Below are 12,205 nucleotides of genomic sequence, written 5' to 3' on the forward strand. Positions count from 1 at the left end.
ATGACAAATTTAGGGAAGCCCCACATGGTTCTGGCCCCCTTAGCCAACAAAGAACCATTCTCATAGGGTTTCATCCTATCCTCGATTTAAATCTCCCAGGCCAAAGTTCTGCTACTGCTCCTTTTGGGAAGAAGATGCCCTAGGCATGGCATTTTCCAGGTCTTTCCTGACATTCTCCTTTTCTCACATCCATCTCATGACTTGAAGTGACACCATTTTGAATAACCCTAAACAATTCCTCTCCTTTCTTGGGATTTGTCCTTTCAAAGTTTTAGGGCAGTGGTGCTCAATTTTTTGACCTCACGAGCCAGATGAGTGGCATGAGGTTGGTTCACAGACTGTCTGCAGGGTCAGTACCCAGATCAGGCCCTGTGCACACAATCTGGCTTCATACACTTAGTTCCAGCCTCATTCCGCCCAGACTAGGTTTTTGTGCTTCCCAGATCAAGCCATGCACTTCCAGGATCTAACCTTATGCTGCAGATCAGGCCCTGCACTACCCAAATTAGGGCCTGAGCACCCAGATCAGGTCTCATGCCACCCAGATCTGGCCCTGTCCTGCCTAGATCTGGTCCTGTATGCCCAGATCCCACCTTGCACCACTTGTCTTAGATCCTGCCTCATGTATCCCTAATCCCACCTTCCACTGCTCTGATCCCACCTTGCCCCATCCCACCTCACCCTGCCCCATCTGCTCTATCTAGCACACAGGGCCATGCTTTCTGGCCCACAGGGTTCCCCACAGGTTCCAAAATGTGGCAACAAGGGGGTGGCAATTAATGCTTGCCACTGCTCCCCTGCTGCCAAATTTTCAGACACATGGGGAGCACAGCAGACTGGATGACATTCTCTGCAGGCCACATCTGGCCTGAGGGCTTAAGGTTAAGCACCCTTGTTACAGAGCAGTGATTCTCAACCAGTGTATTGTGGCACACTGAGATGTCATGCAATCCATTCAAGGGTGCCTTGCAATATTAGCACTGTGAGGTATGCGAACACCTACACAGGATTCACAAAACAAACCCAGAGATGTCGCACAGTGTCAAAAACATCCTGCCCTGTTGTGGTCTTCTTGAGTTCGTTGCAAAGAAGAATTACTATTTTTCTGTAGTCGAAAAATGAGTGAAAGCAAAGAGCTGGCATTTTCCAAGGGTTCCTTGAGTCTAAAAAGGTTGAGAACTAGTATTTTAGAGTATAATGATGTTCCAGACCACACTGCCTTCTTAGCTGTGATTAAGCCAATAATTCAGATTTAGTGTAGTATTTTCAAGAGTGCCTAGTGACTAGAGGCATAGGTGCCCTTGACTTTCACTGGAATTTGTCTTTCTAAATCTCTTAGTTAGCACTTTTTGAAAATTTGACTCACAATTTTTCCTTGTAAATGAATGGCTCCCCTGAAGGTCCTCCTGCAAGTCTATGCCTTTCTCATTGCTGAAAAATCAGCATCAGACTTTTCTTGCTACAAGAATTTAGTTGCCTTCTTGGAGTTGCAATAAACAAGAGCATATGTTTGAAAACAGCTTCTCATGCAGGAGATACAACAAGGAGATCTGCTAAGGGAGCATCATTACTTCAGGCCAACCCACAGCAGCCATCCAGATTGTTATTATTCTGCAGCTGCAAAATGTGCTAACAGAGATTTGGGCTATATGCAAAAGCTGCTATAAAAGCCAACACACAACTGGAATCTCATCACCAAAAGCAAAGCTCCCTCTGGGGCTTCTTTAAAGCAAATTTCATTTAATCTCTTCCCACATACAAAGTAATCTTTGTTTTCTTTATTAAGTATGTCTTTTGTTAAATGAGATCTTCTGCCAACAGGCACACCTACACAAGAGGTTTTATTCAGCATAAGATCCAGGAAAGTTATCAATCCACCTGGGATAGCATATCTCTGCAGCTGAATGGATCCCTTGGGTTCACAGTACATATATGCACCTAAATGACTTACACACGCATGTAAGTAGCATTTTTGGCATTTACACACAATTTGCAATTCTATTACCTGTGCTCTATGAACACAAAGTGTCCACATAGCTATTGACTATGCTCAGTAGGCTATGCAATGGCTGGGTAGGTAGGCAACTGTGTATGCTCGTATACTGGGCATGCTTTTTTTTTTCCTTGTAAAAATATGTGTGTGTGTATGTGTATGTGTATATGTATATAGTCTCTACACTCCGAGTATCACTCCACAAAGAAAACCTTCACCCGTTACAAAAACCACACCCGCGAACCCGTACAAAGGCCCGCTGGCCGCTCAAACCCATTACAATACCCGCACTGCGTGCTACACACACAAGCAACTCCTGATCCCTCAGACCAACCAACCCCCACCCCGCTTCTGGGGTCAAATACTCAGTTCACCTGTCCTCTATATCGCTCCAGCTCCTGCTGCTGCTGTTACTGTCACTATCCTCAGTTCCACTTGTATCTTCCTCGCTGTCACTGCCCCCTTCTCCACTCAGGGGGGAGTTGGAAGGTCCTGTGCCACATGTCTCTGTGCCAGGTGGCTTTGGCCACGTCCTCTCCATCCTCCACTACCGATTTTTGGTAGTAGGTCTGGAGTTTGCTCAACGCCATTTCCACAGCCTACTACCTCTATGTCTGTGTGGCTGTACAACAGGAGGTTCCTGGCCTTCCACAAGGTGCTCCTGACACAGGACGCAAACTGGTCAAACCAGGGCAACAGGTTCCCCTGGTGTTTGGTGCCGTGCCCATACAGCACCGCTTCTTCGGTCAGCCGGTTGACACCAGTCATCGCTTCGCAGAGCTGCTTCACCCTTTTCCATGGCATGCATTAGTCATGAAATTGTAGCTTGACAACATTTCATGGTTAAGGGTGTTAGACACCAGATGATGGGGAGGGTGGCAGTCCTCCCTTGTTTAAGTGCTAATAATTGAGTGAGTAGGGCATTTCCCCAAGGAGCAGGATGTCTGAGTTCTAAATATCCTCTCACCCAGAAAGGATTTAAACCTGTCTGTCTGAATAGCCATCATTCCACAAGTCAGGCATTACCCATACTCCTTTCCAGTGATCCATTTGAAGCTGGCCCACTGGGCAGCTAAGAGAAGAAGATATAGGGGGCCAGGAGGAAGGCAAGAAGCAAGAGGATGTGTGGCTAGAAGGAAGTAGGCTATGGATTCTAGCCTGGAGCCTTGGTCCCACTGGGTTAGAGACTTCCTAGTGCTCTCTGTCCAAGGACTATTCAGTACAAATTGAAATGGAGCATGTTCAAAAGAATGCCTGACCTGTGATGCTTAAAGTTCTGTAGAAGAGATATGGGTTCAAATTCTCCCTGGGTGAGGGCCAGGTCTAGACTCTACAGCCCAATTATCTTATTTTCTGGATAACCACCCACCCCTCAGCTACTATGGGTGAAAAAAGAGAGGGTGTTTCTCTTTTCTGGGACTTACGCCTAGCGTGTACTTATGTACCTGCCCTTAGGCTGCACATGCCCAGTAGTCATGTGGAGGCTTATGCATCCACAGTGAGGGATAACAGAATCACAAACTGTACGTGCTGGAAGTATGCTGTTGGAAAATGACATTTTAGAGCATAAAAGGTAGCAAGATTTCACCCTTCCTGTATGTGAACAATCCAGGGAATAATGTACTAGGGGAACGTAGCTAACCAGCGTCACAAGCTGGCAGAAGGGCAGCAGTAGAGCAGAGTGCAGACTCCAGTGATTCACATGGTGCTGGGACAGTGCTTGAACCCCTGAAAGTTGTCATTATTATTATTTGGTTATTTTAGCAACCAAAGGCCACAATCAATATTCACTTGTACTTAGCTCTGTATAATCCCGTGTCAAGGCATGCAGGCTTAGCCACTGAGAAACAAAGGTGATGGTGATAGCTCATTTACATAGCCAACCTCTCTGTTCGCACAATAGGGAAATGCTGAAGTGGCTTGGGAGCCTGGGGCTCCTAGTCTTTGCCAAAATGCCTCCTTAGCAACCTGATTTAACATTTTAACTCATAGGGTGAATCTACACCTGGGAGCAGATTTGCTGCTCCTAGCAGCAGACTGCTCCAGCTCCCTGCGGCCTGGCAACTAGCCCTTGCAGCAGCCACCCTGGCCCCAGGTCCCATGCACCACCCTGGCTGGGCACTGTCTCCAACTCCACCCCCTTCCCCACTCCCACCTTCACTGTGGGGTCCTCAATCTGCACCCCCACGCTCCTTCCTTTCCCTATGCCCCTTCCCCTCCACAGACTTACCTGTAGAGAGCTGCTCTCCACACTTCCCTGCTGCATTCCTGTAAACCGGTTATTGAATCGGTAGTTAATAATCAGCTATCAGTATCACCCTGGAAAATTTTTATTGGCACACTCCTAGCTCCCCAATAATATCAAGTCATGGCAGGAAAGTAAGTTAATGGACAGTACAGTGACAACCCTGTGGGGAAGACCAGGTTGGTGATTCGTAAAGATCCAGTGCTACAGGGGGATATTCAAAGGCACAGTTTGCAGCTAATGGAAGCTGGGCATATGACTTTTAGTGAAACGGGTGCTTTTTACCTGTGGACAGTACAGTGCAACTGGGAGGGAGTGCCTGAGCCTGATCTGACATTCACAGATTTGCATGTGTAACTAAGATGTGCAGCCATTTCCCAGGAGCTCAACCAACATGAGAATTTTCTGCGCAAAATTATTTCTTCTAATGCTCATAGTAAAAAAAAAGCCAGCAGGGAAACAGAGCAAGATTTAAAGACAGACAGAGAAATAAAAATCACTGAGCAACCATTACATGCTGAAGTCAGAACCCAGCATGCTATAAACAGAAAGTCAGCCAGAGAAGTTCCTAGTCTCTGATTTGAGTTCTGATTCCCAGCTCAGAAATATTTTGCGTACTAATATAATGAAGGCAGGAATGAGACTCTCATACCTCTGATTTGACTGTAAGGAGACTATGCTCTCCTTCGATAATGGCTCACTTCAGCTCTCCCAATAGTACTTCTGCAGGGCAGCCCTCCTGGAGTGGCAAGTAGTGCACAAGTTTGTTGTCCCTACCAGAGCACTAAGCAAAAAAGGATTTCTAGAAGGTATTAAATGTAAGAATTTGTCATTCAGAATTAAACCTTTCATGGGACAGGATGTGCTAATAGAGCTCTTTCATCCTCATTGGGAGCCACAGGAAATGACAGACCTCTGTAATCTTCAGATTAGCACACACCTGTCAAACAACAGTGATCTGCCAAGAATCCTGCTGGGGTTCACACAGGAGCAGGCCAGAAATTACAGAGCCCTTCTCAACAGAGCCTGTCTAATTAGCAATAGTCACACTGAGCACACCATATTTTTTTGAGAGGGGACACTGTCATTTCATGCCCCAGAGACACATTATTTAAATGCCAAAACCTCGAGCAGTATAACATTATGGCTCACATTTGACTGACATGGCAGGAAATCCAGGAGTAATCTGAAGTCTTTGCTGCAGCTGTGAGTCCACTCTGTTAATGGGAGACCTGAACTGGATTGCTAGAAATGCCTTAAGGCTGTCAAGCCATCTCCTAGGATCACAGGTCCATACCCATGTTGTATTTCGTTCCACAGCAATGAAATGAGGTACCTGTGCCCCTGCAAAGACCTCTCCCCACGGCATGTCTTATCAGCATCAGTTAATTCTCTGTCTGAGACTCAGATTTATGTTACTGTAGTTCTTGGAGTGCCTAGACTAGTAGTTCTCAACCTTTTTTGTACCAGGACCCATTTGTAAACACTGATGGCCAGTCCCGACCAGTAAATAGTTTCAGTAGAAAACAGCCCCCTGGCCCTGCCAGTGCCCCTCACTCCCAACCCACAGGCCCCCATCTCACCAGCCTGGCTGGTGCCCTTCGCTCCCAACCCATTGCCCCCTGTCCCCAGACCTCAGTCCCCCAGTGTGTAGGTCAGGGTGTAGGTGTGTGGGGAGTGGGGGTATATGTTGGGGGTCCGTGCTGCTCTCACCTTCTCGTGCTGCCAGCCATTCACATGCTAGGTCATGACTCAACCACACTGCCAAGGTCACTGCTGCTGCTCCCCTCGGGCTGCCTGCCACCCCACCTCCCCTTGGGGTAGAGTCACGGCCTGAGGGGAGCAGCAGCGGCAGCTCAGCTATGGTGGTGGCTAGAGCCACAGCCCGCTGTGCAAGCAACTGGTGGCAAGATGAGGTGAGAGCAGTGTGGCCTCCCCTGTCTATTACTCCTCACACTGCTGGCAGTGTGGCTGGTGAGGGGGTACCAGCAGCAGTGGTGGCAGCAACGAGTCTTGCACGCCCATGCCAGGTCCTGCCTGCTGGGCCATGAAGGCAGCTCCTGTCTATGCCAGTCCAGCCAGACTGCACCCCTGTGCCACTGCCAGCGCACAAATCTGAGGGGGCAAGTGCCCCCATGTCCCCTTGATGCGTCACCTGTGCCCCACCACTCACCCAACATGTCATCTATGCTCCCTCCCCTCACCCCATAAGACTTATCTGCAGGGAGCTGTGGGTCCTGCTCTCCATAGTGCCTGGCTGCCACATGCTTGATCACCCTCCTCCTGCTCCCCCCCGCTCCAAGCAGCCCCTTGCAGGCTAGAACTCTGCCAGCCTGCAAGCAGAAACCTGCTGTTTCCCCCTGTGATTTTCTCCTTTAAAGGAGAAAATTCACGTTTTTCCGCAGCAAACGTTAAATGTAGATCCCTGTTTATTAGAATGCAGAGCTGACATATAACGAAGCACAAGCAGCATTTATTTTTTTTTAAATGTATGTAAAATATGATCCATTTTTTATGTTTGTTCATGACCCTTTCATATATTTTTTGCAACCCACTTTTGGGTCATGACCCATGGGTTGAGAAACACTGGCCTAGACTATTTCAAGGCCTCACTGTATTGGGTGTTGTGCAGGCACATGAAATAGACTGAGCTCCAAAGAGCTCCCAGTCCAAATGTGTAACTCAAAGGGAGACTCCAGCAAGCTATACAGGAAGGGAAGTTATGTGGCTGAAGAGTGGTTACCACTGGTATTCTTCAGGGAGCCATCTTAGGACCTATCCCATTTTCACATGTTTATCAATGAGCTTTATACTAGGAGCAGATGTGTCCCTTTGTTGGGTATAGAAGTAACTCTCTTGCAGTATGGAAGATAAATGGTACTCCCATGTTTTAGGGCATTTGCTAGTCACCAGTAGGGGCTAGGAAGGAATTCCACTTGTGAATGCTACTGGTTTCAGGGGTGGAGAAGCAAAAATGTTCACCATCTGAGCCTTTTGGGGTATGGACTGACATAACATTTGTGGCGCTTCAAATGCATTTGAAGCAATTCAAAGGATAAATCATATGTGCTCCAAAATGTCCCTGAAGTAAACTGGTACTATGTAGAACAGGGGTGGGCAATTATTTCAGCTGGAGGGCCGCTTAACAACTTGTGGTGAGTTGTCAAGGGCCACAAGGGTAGCCTCGCCCTTTGACAGGTGCCCCACCCCCTGAACACCATCTTGGGACCAGAAGTCCTACCCACCTAACTCCTGACCTTTGCCATCAGAAGTTATTACCGCCACCGTCATTTCCTCCCCCTGCCCCCCCCCACCTCCATTTTGGAACCAGAAAAGACCATATCATATACTAAAATCAAACGGCTACTATAACATATTTTATTGCAAAATATGTTTTGTCCTGATTTACATGTATTTACATAGCATACATAGAGGTGATTGTATGATAACTCAAAATAAAGGCCAACTCTTGTATATTGTGTATGGAGGGTGTGGGCGGGGTGCACATGTGAGGGGGGGGATTTATGGAGGGATGGGGCTTGGCCAGTACCAATGTGTGGCAAGTGAAGATGACCACATGGGGCGGGGGGAGAGGAGGAGGGGGAGGGGGAGAAGAGAGAAAGGAAGCAGGAAAGAAAAAGGGAGGGGAAAAAAGAGAAAGGGAGAAAGAGAGGAAAAAAGAGAAAGAAGAAAGAGGAAAAAGGAGGGGGTTGGAGGCTAGGTTGCGTGGGTATGCAAGTGACTTATGAGCCCAGTCTTTGCCCTGAACAATATGCTGCAGCAGGAGCAGGAGAGTGACAAGGGCTGGACATGAGAGGTCCTCATTTTCCTAGGCACACGCTTCCTCACTGCCTCTGCTGTGCACCACTGCTCAAAGACCAGTGCTCTGCTCTGGACCAATGACCTCCAGGATGGACGATCACTAGCGATTTGCTCCCACGACTCCAGGTCGATGCCAAAACTCTTTAGGGACACCTTTAAGGTGTCTTTGTACCACTTCTTTGGTGCGCCACGGAAGTGTACTCCATTTGACAGTTCGCCATAGAAGATTTTCTTCAGCAGGCGAGTGTCGGAAATTCTTGAACGGTGGCTGCCCCATCTTAGCTGTGCCAGTTTCAGCAGGGTGTGGATACTGCGGAGAGCCGATCTTCTGAGCACCTCAGTGTCCGGGATTTTTGTCCTGCCACTTGATCTTTAGTATCTTTCGTAGGCAGCACAGGTGGAAGTGGTTTCGTTTCTTGACTTGTTGCTGGTAGACGGTCCAGATTTTGCAGGCATAATGGAGGATCAGAAAAATGATGGCTTTGTAAAACTTCAGTTTCATTGACATTCTGATGCTTCTGCGGTCCCAGACCGACTTACAGAGTTTGCCAAAGGCCACGCTGGCTTTTGCTAGCCTCATGTTGACGTCAATGTGGACAGCACAGGAGAGCATGCTGCCTAGATAGGCAAACTTGTTGACCATCGACAGTTGTTGGCCTTTAACTGAGGCGTGTGGTTCCTGGGTTGTTGTACCAGACACACGTTGAAACATCACTTCGGTTTTCTTCATGTTAACAGTGAGTCTGAAGTTGTTGCAGGCTGACAAGAATAGGTCCATGGACCGTTGCATGTCAGCTTTGAGCCTGTGCATAACGCACGGTTATCAGTGAAGAGGAAGTTGCAAAGCATGGCTGTCTGGACTTTGCAGCTTGCTCGGAGCCTGCGCAGGCTGAAGATGTCTCTGTCGAAATGGTACCTGATCCCCATACCAAGGTCATTATCTTGGAAAGCATCTGACAGCATGGCAGAGAATACCATGCTGAAGAGGGTAGGTGCGAGCACACAGTGCTGCTGTCCTGAGCGGGTGGGGCAGACCCTCATGCACACAGCGGCGTCGGATTCATTTGGAGCCCCAGAGCACACTGCTGCCTCAGCGCTAGTGGACCCTGTGCAACTGAGCTCCTGCAACCGCCAGGGACAAGCCACTTTTACAAAGGCACCCAGTGCCCAGTGAAGTGGAAAGTCCCTCGTGCAGTGCCTTACCCCGCGTGCACACAGCCCAGCCCAATGTCTCCATGCCAGCCCCAGTGCTCAGGCCCCTGCTGCGCGCACGACGTCACCATGGTGGCAGTAGCAGCAGGCAGAGCTGGTAACTGTCCCTTTTGTTTCTGAGTGTGGCTCCCTGTGACTGCTCCCCCGTGCCCCCTCCCCCTGCTTTCCAGGACCTGTAGTCTGCCATAGGCTTGGGTGGGCAGCAGGGCACGGGGACCAGACTATGCTCACCAGGGTGCTCCAGGCATGCGGCCATACTTATTGGCTACAGCAACCCAAACTAGCCGATAACGTCATTTCTCCTTTTATCAGTGCTGATCTGATAGCCAACCCATATACTAGTGTACCCATAGTGCCTCTACATGGGGCTCCCAAATGGAGTGCCAGGAGCCTCATGGAGGTGGAAGCACAGAGCTTGCCCAGGTCAATGGCGCACGACCTCTGAAAACCCACCTCCTGCTGGCTTTCAGAAGGGCAGCCACAGGCCGGTAATAATTGTTTTTTGGTGGGGCCCCACAGGCCAGATAGAATGGCCCAGCAAGCCAGATCTGGTCCGCGGGCCATGTTTTGCCCACCCCTGATTTAGAAACACTTCTAAATGAAGTGCTTCAGGTTACGAATGCATGCTTTATGGAGTATGACAGGAGTCAACCAGCATCTCACGGTGCTCTGGTTCTACCCCCTGAGGGTGGAAAGAGCTGCAACACCTGGGAAACTGGGGGCTGCAGTCATGCTGAAAGTCAACCCTGCTCCATGCCACCCCCTCCACCCCCACCTTTGTCTGTGTTGGGAGGTAGAAAAACTGCAAGTCATCACAGGCCCCTGTCACACCCCCAGGCTAGACAGCAAGATGTTACCTGCAACTGCAGTGATTTTGGAAAGCTTCAGCCCCAGGGGTGCAGTAGGGGATCTGTAATGAGATGCACGGCTCAGCAGCTGAAGCCCAGTTGCAGGGGATAGAGAGAGGAGGAAAGTATACTGAGGGACAACCACTGAACCTAGGTTGCCTCTCTTCCAAGGTATAAAGAAAGATCAGAGGTTTTGCTTTTGTTCATTTGCCTGTTTATATTGCTCTTTGCCTTGTTTGTTGTGGGGACAAGCATTCCTCCTGTCAAATAAATGGGCTGGAAATGAGAGCTGCCTGGACTTTATGAACAAGCTGGCTCCAGGATCGAGCTAAGAGGGAAAACCCACTACAGGGTCATACATTTTTTTAAGAACTTTTAAATGCAGCTGCACTTTGAAATGTTTCATATGTTACATCTGTCTCCATCCTGGGATGCTGGCTGGAGCAGAGGCTGGAGAATTTAACTGATGCTATTTCTGGTATGTAGAAAACCTAGAGGTTCCTGGCTAGAAGGTCTTGCACATCTGTTCAGGGTCTCATTTACTGCCAAATTTGGGGTCAGGAAGGAGTTTTTCCCCTAGGAGAGACTGATGCTGTCAGGGGTTTGCCTTCTGCTGTAGCATGGAGCATGGTCATTTTCCTAGTATCTTCTGAGCATATATTAATCAACTGCTTCCCTGGCATTGCCCTTCTATCCCTGCCCAATTCCCCTGCTATCTGTGGCATGGTAGAAGGAGTTGGTGGTGTTTTAGGAAGTGTGCCTTGTGGTTGTGTGAAGGTTTGAAGTAGTGATTTGAGGAGAATCTGTGGGTAAATGCAGGGGATTGGACTTTATGGCCCAGGGGACCCCTTCCAGTCTTATGCTACTGTGTCTGGATTCAAATTCTGCTGATGATTTGCACTTGGGGAAAATTGCCTGGTTATACCTACTTCTAAACTAGACTTCTGGGCCCAGGGTGGACAAGTTTCCAGGCCTGGAATAATATATACCATTTATACCCTGGATGGTTATTTGCCTAGAGAGGCTGAAGGAGACAAACTCTAGATCAGAGCAACAGAGAGAAGAAATAGTCCACTCTTCCACCTCCCAGCTTCATGTTTCCAACTCTGCCCTGCCCTGCCCTGCCCTGCCCCAGCCACCCCAGTACAGATGGCTGCAGAGCCTGCTCTGTTGTGACAGTCTCCTTACAGTGATTAAATTGTCCGGCAATGGTGACAGATTGGAAAACGTGGAAGGCAGGTCAGAAGTAAAATGAGGCAGCTCATAAAATATTCAGCATCTTACTCAGAAAACAAAGTAACCCATCCATCATTCCCCAGGGCTGTCAAGACACTTCACAGCCCCACAAGGTGGGTTTCCTTGATAAGACAAAGACAGACTCTCCCAGGATGAGATCATTATTAGCCAGCTGTTAGCTGCCCCTCATTTGCATCTCTAATTTTAAATTATTAGCATAATTTGAATGAGCTGATATGTTCTGATACTGTCCCTGCCACTCTTATCTCAGCAGTGATGTACTAGTGTTCCAATACCAGTCTGGCCTGGTTCTAGCTTTGCCAAGCTGGACTCACAGTGCAAGTCTGGTCTGGTCCCACCAGTGCCAGACTGATTTCCAGATACTGACAGTGCTCCCTTGGCAGAATTCCCCTGGAACACCTATGTATGTCTTTTGACTTCTATGTTACAACATACATGCTCAGTAGGGGTGCACTAATAAAGATTTTTTTGGCAGATACCGATAGCCAATTATTAACCGGCCGTATCGGCCAATACCAATCTGATTGCCAGTATGCAGTCCAGCAACCTGGAGAGCAGTGGGGGAGAGAAAGGGTGTGTGTGGGGGGGAACAGATGGAGGCTCAGCAGTGAGAAAATGGGGCTGGAGCAGGGGTAGGTGCTACCCAGCCAGGGCAGGGAGTGGGATGGAGCAGCAGGTGGCTTGTCCTGAGGGGGGCAGCTCCCACTGCTGCACGCACCCCTGGGGCAGGCGGGGGGCATGTGGCCCCCAAATTTGTGTGCAGGGCAAGGGGGAGGCTACACACTCGGGGCCAGCAGCACTGGGGGGAGGTTACGGAGTGGGCTACAG

The sequence above is a fragment of the Alligator sinensis genome, unplaced genomic scaffold (genome assembly GCF_000455745.1).
Source record: "Alligator sinensis unplaced genomic scaffold, ASM45574v1 scaffold161_1, whole genome shotgun sequence".
NCBI lineage: Eukaryota > Metazoa > Chordata > Crocodylia > Alligatoridae > Alligator > Alligator sinensis.